The sequence below is a fragment of the Hoplias malabaricus genome, chromosome 9 (assembly GCF_029633855.1).
Source record: "Hoplias malabaricus isolate fHopMal1 chromosome 9, fHopMal1.hap1, whole genome shotgun sequence".
Taxonomy (NCBI): Eukaryota; Metazoa; Chordata; class Actinopteri; order Characiformes; family Erythrinidae; genus Hoplias; species Hoplias malabaricus.
In genome coordinates, this window is record NC_089808.1 from 30678006 (window position 1) to 30689071 (window position 11066).

Consider the following 11066-nt stretch of genomic DNA (forward strand, 5'->3'; position numbering starts at 1 on the left):
AAATAAGTGCTAAAGGGTACAAAAATGTTCAAATACCACTGTTATATGGGATAAAACTGGACTATTGCATTAAAGAAAATAAACATTACTCCTAATATGTGAATTTACAAAGGTGCATAGTACATATTTAGTGAGTCTTACAACTGTTCCATGTTGATTTTGTTGAAAAAATTAGTATTCTGATTTAAGCGTTGACATGGTCCAGTATTCAATAAAGTGGCACAGTGTCAGGCCAGCCAAATGTCTATAAAACAAGAGGCAGAATACACACCTATTGTGGTATGTTTTCTTTCATATGTGGAGTCTATTATAGTGTAATAAATTGTATTTTTAATAACATGTTTAAAAATATAATTACGTTATTAACACAGTAAGGATATATTTTACTAAAAAGTAAAAGTATTAATCAAACACAGATACAGTTGCAAGAAAAAAAATCCTTAGGAATGACCTGGATTTGTGCATTGATGACAAATAAAATGTATTCTGAATATTATCTGTCACAATTATAAATTAATACAATACAACTAAATTACACACAACACTAACACTGAATTACACTGGCACATAAAACAATTGTATTGTCCATGTCTGTTATTGAAAATATTATGTAAATATCCACAGTGCAATACAAAGTAAATTAAACTCAGTGTTAATGACATCTCCAAGAGATACTTGGCAAAATGTTTCAATTAAATAGAGGAGATTGGTAGTGTGAACCATGCCTCAAAGGTAACAACACTGCACACCAAACTCTGAAGCATGTAAACTAAAACACATTGCAGGTAGGAATGGCCTAAAATTCCTCCTCTATGTTGTTCAAATTGAATTGAATTACATAACAATCAGACCACATTTTGTTAATACTAAAATAAATCTACCTAACTCCAGAGTGTTCAGTTATTTTTTTCTTGCAGTTAAATAAGGTATTCATAATCATATTACCCTTTGTCACATGTTAAGCATAATTCATGGAATGCAGCTCTACATATTTTTCATTGACATTTGGATATATGTGGTGGCACAGCAAGTAGTGTCACAGTCACACAGCTCCAGGGTCTGTGAGGAGATTGGTGTATTCTCCCAGTGTCCGCATGGGTTTCCTCAGATGGTCTAAAAACACATGTTGGTAGGTGGATTGGTGACTCAAAAGTGTCCATAGGTGCAGTGAATGTTGCCCTTTGAATGACTGGTGCCCTGCCTTGCTCCTGTGCTCCTGCCTTGCACCCAGTGATTATGGATAGGCTCCGGACCCACCATGACCCTGAACTGGATAAGCGGTTACAGATAATGAATGAATTAATCTGGAAAGTATCTTATCCTGAGCTATAAATGTATAGTTTTGTAGTTTATGTTTGCTTTGTTTTCTATGCAGATATAATCTACAAAGTCAAAGCTTGGAAAACTCCAGAACAAAGATTTATAATATTAAAAATCATACTTGTAATTTGGTTTTGTGTTTCACTTATTTAAGGTGGCCCAACCATTTGAATTAATTGCAATAGACCTTAAAAGCAAGCCAAAAGCAAGCATTTTGGATCCAACTTTTGATTTAAATGGGAAGAGGGTCATGTGACTTCAGACGTATTGGGGATTTCACAAGAAAAACAATGGTGTGCTTGGTTTTAACGTAACCCTCTTCTCCCACTCTTCACACACTGATAGCAACACCGCAGGAGAAATGCTAGCACAGGCTTCCAGTATCTATAGTTTCAGTTGCTGCACATCTCGTATCTTCACAGCATAGACAGTTGCCTTCAGATGACCCCAAAGATAAAAGTCTAAGGGGGTCAGATTGAGAGACCTTGGGGGCCATTCAACTGGCCCACGACGACCAGTCCACTTTCCAGGAAACTGTTCATCTAGGAATGCTTGGACCTGACACCCATAATGTGGTGGTGCACCATCTTGCTGGAAAAACTCAGGGAAGGTGCCAGCTTCAGTGCATAAAGAGAAAAACACATCATTATGTAACAATTTCGCATATCCAGTGGCCTTGAGGTTTCCATTGATGAAGAATGGCTCCACCATCTTTGTACCCCATATACCACACCATATCATCAAATTTTTTGTTCCAACAGTCTTGGAGGGATCTATCCAATGTGGGTTAGTGTCACACCAATAGCGGTTGTTTTGTTTGTTTGTTTTTTTTTTGTTTGATTTTTGTTTTGCCCTTTGTGCAAATTCAGTGTGCCAATCTGAGTCATCCTCATTGAGATGCAAGGGTGCCATTTGTGAGTAGCTAATATCCGCCGAAGGGATGTGTGACTGATGCCACTCTCCAGTGGCATGCGGCGAGTGCTACGCTGTGGGCTCTTGCTGAATGAAGCTAGGACAGCCACTGATGTTTCTTCATTAGTGACAGTTTTCATGCATCCACATTTTGGCAAATCCAATACTGAACCAGTTTTACGAAACTTGGCAAGCAGTTTGCTAACTGTATCATGGGAGATGAGTCTCGTAGGGTGTCTTGCATTGAAATCTGCCGCAATGACCAGGTTACTGCTATCACCAGACATCAACACAATTTCTATCCTCTCCCCAGGTGTTAACCTCTGTGACATGTCAATGGCTGTAAACAAAGAGAAACTTGTAAATAACTCATGAAAGAATAAAGTTACATTAAAACCAAGCACACCATTACATTGTGAAATTCCTAATAAGTTTGCTGTGTCACATGACCCTCTTCCCATTGAAAAAACAAAGGTTGGATCCAAAATGGCCAATTTCTACAAACCAGATTCCAAAAAAGTTGGGACACTAAACAAATTGTGAATAAAAACTGAATGCAATGATGTGGAGGTGCCAACATCTAATATTTTATTCAGAATTGAACACAAATCACAGATCAAACGTTTAAACTGAGAGAATGTATCATTTTAAGGGAAAAATATGTTGTTTCAAAAGTGCATGGCATCAATAAATCCCAAAAAAGTTGGGACAAGGCCATTTTTTACCACTGTGTGGCATCCCCCCTTCTTCTTACAACACTCAACAGACGTCTGGGGACAGAGACCAGTTTCTCAAGTTTAGAAATAGGAATGCTCTCCCATTCATGTCTAATACAGGCCTCTAACTGTTCAATCATCTTGGGCCTTCTTTGTCGCACCTTCCTCTTTATGATGCGCCAAATGTTCTCTATAGGTGAAAGATCTGGACTGCAGGCTGGCCATTTAAGTACCCGGACCCTTCTCCTACGTAGCCATGATGTTGTGATTGCTGCAGAATGTGGTCTGGCATTATCTTGTTGAAAATTGCAGGGTCTTCCCTGAAAGAGATGACGTCTAGAACCTGAACATAGTTCTCTGCATTAATGGTGCCTTTCCAGACATGCAAGCTGCCCATGCCACAAGCACTCATGCAACCCCATACCATCAGTGATGCAGGCTTCTGAACGGAGCGTTGATAACAACTTGGGTTATCCTTGTCCTCTCTGGTCCGGATGACATGGCGTCCCAAGTGTTCCATAAAGAACTTCAATTCGTGACTCATCTGACCACAGAACAGTCTTCCATTTTGCCACACTCCATTTTAAAAGACCCCTGGCCCAGTGCAAACGTCTGAGCTTGTGGAGCTTGCTTAGAAATGGCTTCCTCTTTGCACTGTAGAGATTCAGCTGGCAACGGCGGGTGGCACAGAGGATTTTGTTCACTGACAATGCTTTCTGGAAGTATTCCTGAGCCCATTCTGTTATTTCCTTGACAGTGGCATTCCTGTTTGAGGTGCGGTGATGTTTAAGGGCCTGAAAATCACGAGCATCCAGTAGAGTTTTACGGCCTTGACCCTTACGCACAACAATTGTTCCAGATTCTCTGAATCTTTTGATGATGTTACGCACGGTTGACGATGATAACTTAAAGGTCTTTGCTATTTTACGCTGGGTAACACCATTCTGGTATTGCTGCACTATCTTTCTGCACAACAACGGTGGAATTGGTGATCCTCTTACCATCTTGGCTTCAGAGAGACACTGACACTCTGAGAAGCTCTTTTTATACCCAATCATGTTGTTCATCAGCTGTTCATTATATGCTCAATTTCCTTTTTCCAGCCACTTATTGCTACTTGTCCCAATTTTTTGGGGATTTGTTGACACTGAAATTTTGAATCAACATATTTTTCCTTTAAAATGTTACATTTACTCAGATTAAACTTTTGATCTGTCATCTATGTTCTATTAAAAATAAAATATTGATATTTGCCATCTCCACATCATTGCATTCAGTTTTTATTCACAATTTGTTTAGTGTCCCAACTTTTTTGGAATCCGGTTTGTAAATGGCCGCAACGGTCACCACCCATCTTGAAAAGTTTTTCCCCCTCACATATACTAATGTGCCACAAACAAGAAGTTAATATCACCAACCATTCCCATTTTATTAAGGTGTATCCATATAAATGGCCCATCCTGTATTATCTAACAAAATGACTGGAAGCATACGCACTGAAAATCTGCTAAGGAAATCTGCAAAATCTGCTACAGAAGTCACTGACTGCTTGCTGAAATTTGTGTAACAATTTGAGAACCTAAAAGAATGCTTATTGACCAGGGGAAATAATTTGTGAATAATGTAAGTAATACAAGTTCTGTATATGTAAATACATAGTACTGGGAACATAAAAATGTTACTGTATATTTGCAGATATTTTTTTATTACATACAGCCCATTAAGGATTTGTAACCTAATATGAATAAATTCAGTTCTTTATAATTATAGCTGAACAGGCATGTTTGCAAAGTTTTACAAGTCAAAAGTTGTATCTGTGCACCATACCATCCACTGACCAACGATTTAGTAGAAAGAATGAATGGGGTAATCCAGAGGTATGATGTGAATCATTTTATTCAGCTGATTTCTTTTTATTTTCTGCATGTTGGTACTTGCCAAATATAATTATCTTTTATGATGTGGTTCCTTTCTGTACTACTCAAATAATTTGCCTGATCTTACAGATCAAGTAAAGTTTCAAAATATGAACAAACAAACATACATGAATATGGTTAATCTTGTAATTTAAGACTTAACAGAGAACTTTGCAAACTGGTTCAGAAGAAGCCAAAGGAATGGGATCTTGATGCTGTAATATTTGTTCTTAGAACCAAAAAACACATGACTACAAAGTACTTACCCAGCTTTCTCATGTATGGGGGAGAAGCACGCTGCTCTTCAGAGATCCTTGAACACTAAAGTGTTAGAATAAAATCTTTTGTATTTTAGCAATACAATTAAATATTGAATGCATAACATTAAATTCAGTTTTCTTAAAATCACAAATATGACCAACATTTATAAAAGTAAAATTATTTTTCAGATTGATAGCTGTGTAGAGGAGGTAGTGGCCACTGAGGATGTTTCAGTGTGTGCCCTAAAGCTGAATGAATTTCTGTCAAGTGCAAAATGAAACATTGAAAGTACTCAGGAGAAAATGAAGACATGGCAGGAAAAGTCATAACTACCCAGATTTCATGCGAGTTGACAGAGTATGGAGGCTGAATGTTAGAAGCCAGCAAAAAAAGGAAGCAAGTTGGATCCAAACTACTTGGGTCCTTTCACCATTACAAAATTAGATGGAAAATGTGTTGACCTAGAAGATGATGATGGGGTTACATTACCAAAAATTAATATTGATAATTTGCGGCATCATCAGAAAGACACTCCTCACATTCCCAACAAGCTGGAAAAATTCTCATGCTAGCAACAACAACAAAAAAAAAAACCTCCGAAGGAACACATGCCATTCCAGCCACCACAGTATATCTAGTCAATGCAGTTTCTCCAGTACCCTCCAGTCTCTCCTGGCTCTGCAGCTCCTTCAGTCTCTCCTGTGTCTGCATTGCCTTCAGTCTCTCAAGTCTCCAAAGCCTCTTCAGTCTCTCAAGCCCCTAGAAGCCCCTTCAGACGTATTCTCAAACATCAAGAACATATTTTTATTGTATGAAAATATCTTAATGGTAGAGAGCTGTTTAATAAGTTCAGTAGCTACAGTGATCTGAGATACTTTTGAAAAATTTCTTTAAGTGCTACATTCATTCATTCATTCATTATCTGTAACCGCTTATCCAAGTCAGGGTCACGGTGGGTCCAGAGCCTACCTGGAATCATTGGGCGCAAGGCGGGAATACACCCTGGAGGAGGCGCAAGTCCTTCACAGGGCAACACAGACACACACACTCACACACTCACACCTACGGACACTTTGGAGTTAAATGCTACATCAAAAGTGCTAAAATTGTTAGGTTAGTATTCCTCAGTCTTTTGGCATTACTCAGATTAATTGAATATATTGTTTAAAGTGTTTAAAATAAATATTTATTGTCCTTTCTGGAAATAAAATCTAAATCTGGGACCTACTGACCCTAAAATATGTTGCATTGCTCATGCAGTTTTTGTCAAAATATTTGGTCATATCAGTTGTGTACTTATCAAGAACTATATATTTCTCTGATGGAAAAGTCTTGTGCAGAGGGATGATAATAAAGATCTATTCTTGGGAAGTCTTTATGATCAACGGAATTACTCCATGGAACTAGTCAGAAATTACAATCCTCAGTGTGATATTAAAAGTGACGTGGCACAAATTGTCACGGTAGAGTATGCTAGGCATCCTCTCTATCTGCTCTTGGCAGAGGAACTTAATTTTGGAGGTTTTTACACAACCCTCCACACTTTGAAAAGTATGAACCGAGATGAGGATATTAATGCTTTCCAATGTACAGTTCCACCTTAAAAGACAATTAGCTTCTGAATATAAAGAAACCAGAGACAAGTGTTTCCACACAATCATAGAAGTTGCATTTAAATGTGTTATATGCTTCAAAGTTTAGAGTCACATTTCATTAGCTATGGTGAAACAAGATGAAATGGATAATTTGAGCTTTATTAAGGGTTCAGTTTGAATGTTTGAAAGTTCATCAAGCAGAGGTCATGCATTCTGACTTCCTGAGGGGACTAACTGTTCATTGAAGTGGAAGACTAGGTCTGGATGCTTTGTAGCCTTCTTCCAAATGAGAAGGGCATAAACCAGTCATGGCAGGTTTGTGTGAGGGCTGAGAAACACAGTCACATGAACAAAAATCTGTAGAAAGAAATCAACATACGTATGGCCATCACATTATGGCTCTCATCCACATCCGCATAGTTATATTACCAAATTACCCAAGTCATTGTATGAATTTATTACAGAGATAAGACAGTGTTATAAAAACACTCCCACAAGGTTCTGAACTCAGAAAAACTTTTGTTTCTTCTGTTGATGAATAAAACAGATAAGGTGAATTGTTCACACAGAATGATGAATCAGTTGTCCTCCTGGCTGATTCTGTTACACAGATTTTGTAACACAGAATTTTCTAACCAGTGCTTATACATGTTTCTGATTATGGAACACATTTTGTATCTCAAAATGCAATTTTGACAGCTTGTTTTATAGATACACTATAAAACACTGCCATTTAATCTGTTTTGGGCAACAGAAAAAAATAGTATTATTTTGCTCACGGTCACTGTAGAGTTATGTGTTTTATATTTATGTGCTTTGAAATAAAAAAAAATGTAGTCAGTAATTTGTGTATACGTAAGCTACTGTGTTTTTTGCTAAAACCGGCTTGGATCACCTTTGAAATCTTTTCAGCTTATTGCTTGTAAAAATATATGTTATAAACTCAGTCTACTGTCTAGCATTTTTGGTATCACCAAAATGCTGAGGACACTGAGGAGTACCATTAGACATTAGATGAAATCAAAACTTCATATTGCCTGTGAGAAGAAGAGGAGTGCTCTCTGATGATAAAATTTGTAATTAATTGGATGTGTTAAACACAATGAATGTTGTGGGGACACTGTAGGCACATTCTGAGACAGTGAAAAATGAAAACAAGGACATATTATCTACATATGTAAATAAGTAATTGATTTTTGATTTGTTCAGTAATATTTATATGCAATCCAACTTTATTTATATAGCACTTTAACACTCCCAAACACCAAAGTGCTGTACAAAAACTAAAGTACATAACAATATGTCACAGAATAAATACAAAAACAAATGCAGTCAACAAACTAGGTGATGGAAGCTAAAGAGAAAAGAAAAGGTTTGAGAAGTGAATTAAAAACAGACAGTGTGGATGCCTGTCTAATGTACAGGGGCAGACAGTTTCATAACTTAGGGGCTGCTACAGCAAACGCATGGTCGCCTCTAATCTTATAGTTAGTTTTGGGCACATTCAGGAGCAGCTGATCAGCTGCCCTGAGTGAGCGTGTGGACTTGTAGGGCTGTAACAGCTCTGAAAGGTAGGATGGGGCAAGACCATTTAGGGATATAAAAGTGAGTAATAAAATTTTAAAATGGACCCTAAAGTATATGGGCAGCTAGTGAAGCAAAGCTAAGACGAAGCTATATATGTTCTCATATATACATGTGCCAGTTAAGAATCACGCTGCTGCTGTAACTGGGCAAGATAGAACCCACTGACCCCCATGTACAGTGAGTTACAGTAATCCAGCCGAGTGGTAACAAAGGCATGGATTACGATCTCAAGTTGTTGTCTCGAGACAACTGGCTTTACTTTAGTCAGCTTCCTCCGATGAAAGAAGTATGATTTGACTACTGCTAATTTAATTTGACTGTCAAGCTTCAGTTCTGAGTCCATTATCACGCCCAGATTTGTGATAACGGGCTTGGTACCCCCAGAGACCATCACTTATATCTTATTTTTATTGAGTTTAAAAAAGTTACCCACCAACCAAGCTTTTATGTCCTCAAGACACTTCAGCAGAGGTCCAACCGAGAACTTGTTTCACATAGTGGCACATAGATTTAGTGGCACATAGATTTGGCTATCACCTGTGTAGCAGTGATGAGCAATGCCATGTTTACTAAGTATGGAGCCAAGAGGAAGTATGTATGCAAAACAAAAAGGGTAATTGTGGCCTGTGCAAAAGTTAAAACACATAAATAGCAAACATTTTGTTAAAGTGTGTTCCTCATAATACTGTTCCTTCTTAAAATGAAAGGATGTCTTGATAGTTCTAAACTGCAATAAAATTGTGAGAAAATTGTGTAAGGTGTCAAGAGGGTGTGGTATTGCATTACAACTGTGGACTTTACTACATCAATGAGACAGCATTCACAGTTGATGTAGATGTAGTTTCTCTGAAAATGAAACCCAGAGGATCATTTCTAGATCATAATTCTGTTACTGTGCTATAACTGAGGCATTCTTGTTGAGAATGTGAATTAAGTTTCGTTGATACAAGAGGACATTAGTATCATTTTGCATCTGGCATCTATGGCCTCTATTCAGAAAGCTTATTTTGCCATTTTGATATTCTTCACTCTTCTAATTTCAGGTAAGATCAATAATTAACTGATTACAATACATTCCATGCTTGTGTGTGCATCTTATCTATCTATCTATCTATCTATCTATCTATCTATTTTTTTTTCTATAAAGTAGTAGGTGTGAGTGAGTTTGAAGAGTGGGTTTAAGATTCTCCTTGGTTGATTTGTTAAATCAACCGCGAACATTATTTAAAATCATTATTTATTAACCTGTAAAACTAGGTTTTGGATGATAATTTCATATAATACGAACTGCCATGAGGAGAGATTTGGAAAAAGTTAAACCAAACATTCACACACAGACTATCACACTTACTGGAATAATGTTTTACTGGAATAAGGTTTTATTCTAATGTTGGGCATTATTACTTTGTTTGTTATTTAGCAAATAAACACTGCTCAGATAAATAGCTTTTTAATCCTCTGGGGTCTAAGGACATTTTCTCAACTTTTTGCAAATCTTCACTCAAATCTTAAATTCACATTTACATGCACTTTATCTCTATGATTTATTTATATATTTATTTAATACAATGAGTTAACTCAATTAACTCTTTTGCGTCTAAGGACATTTTCTCAATTTTTGCAAATTTTCTGAAATTCATCTTTAAAGTACATGGTTAAAGTACATAGTTATATTGCCCACATGTTTTGTATCAAAATGTTCCAAACAATCTCAGCTCACTCATTAAGAGATACCCATGTGACCTAGACCATTGTATGAAGAAATAATCTGTCTCTAACACTATAAAACCTAAATCCGATTTTAGTGAAAACATTTCTTTATTCATGTGGTTTAATTGTTTTGTGATTGAAATGGTTTTATCAGATTATTAGGTCACAAAAATAGGGGATTTTATTAATTAAATACTGTATAAATGTGTAATAAACATCTAAAATTAAATTTGGTAAAATCATTTATTAAGTAAAAGTGCCATCTCTCACTCTACAGGACAAAATGTGCATTCAACTTTGACCAAATTAAACATTAAATATAGCCACAAGCGGCAATTCCCAGGGTCCAAGCAAGTATTCGCTGGTAGAAGAACAACACACAAGCATATGAGCTTTCCAGAGATAGAAGTGGATGTTTGGGGAAGTTTGTGTAGTGTTTGTAAGGTGGTCCTTGGTGTTCTGTATGGAAGCAAATCTGTCTCATCAGACTTTGAAATATTACCACCTTTGAATTTGTAGCACTGAAATTTTTTTGCACTGAAATTATGCATCTGAATTTCATCTGTTTGGGGATCCTGAACATTAGAGTGAGAAACCAGGGAGCAATTCCAGAGGGAGTCCTGTGCTCTATGCTGTCTCTGTCATCCACTTTGAAATATTACCACCTTTGAATTTGTAGCACTGAATTTTTTTGCACTGAAATTATGCATATGATTGCTCTTGAATAAAACTCGTGAATTTTCAAGAACACGTTTTCACTGTTATTATTCAAGGTTAATAAATTCAGATAAAATAATTCAAGCTCAAACAATTCAAACAATATATCCGATGTTGGTCAAATTCGGTAGACGAAATTCAGATACCAAAATACGAGTTACAAAAAAATTCAGATACACATCCGGGACACCAAGGATGAGCAATCGATTCATTTGGTTCTTTTTCACCTTAAATGCTGCACTTATTGCATTTTGTCGCCGCTAGATGGCGAAATACAAACACAACTTCTATGCCGTGGAAAAACTACGTTTAGCTTCATTCCGCGGATATTA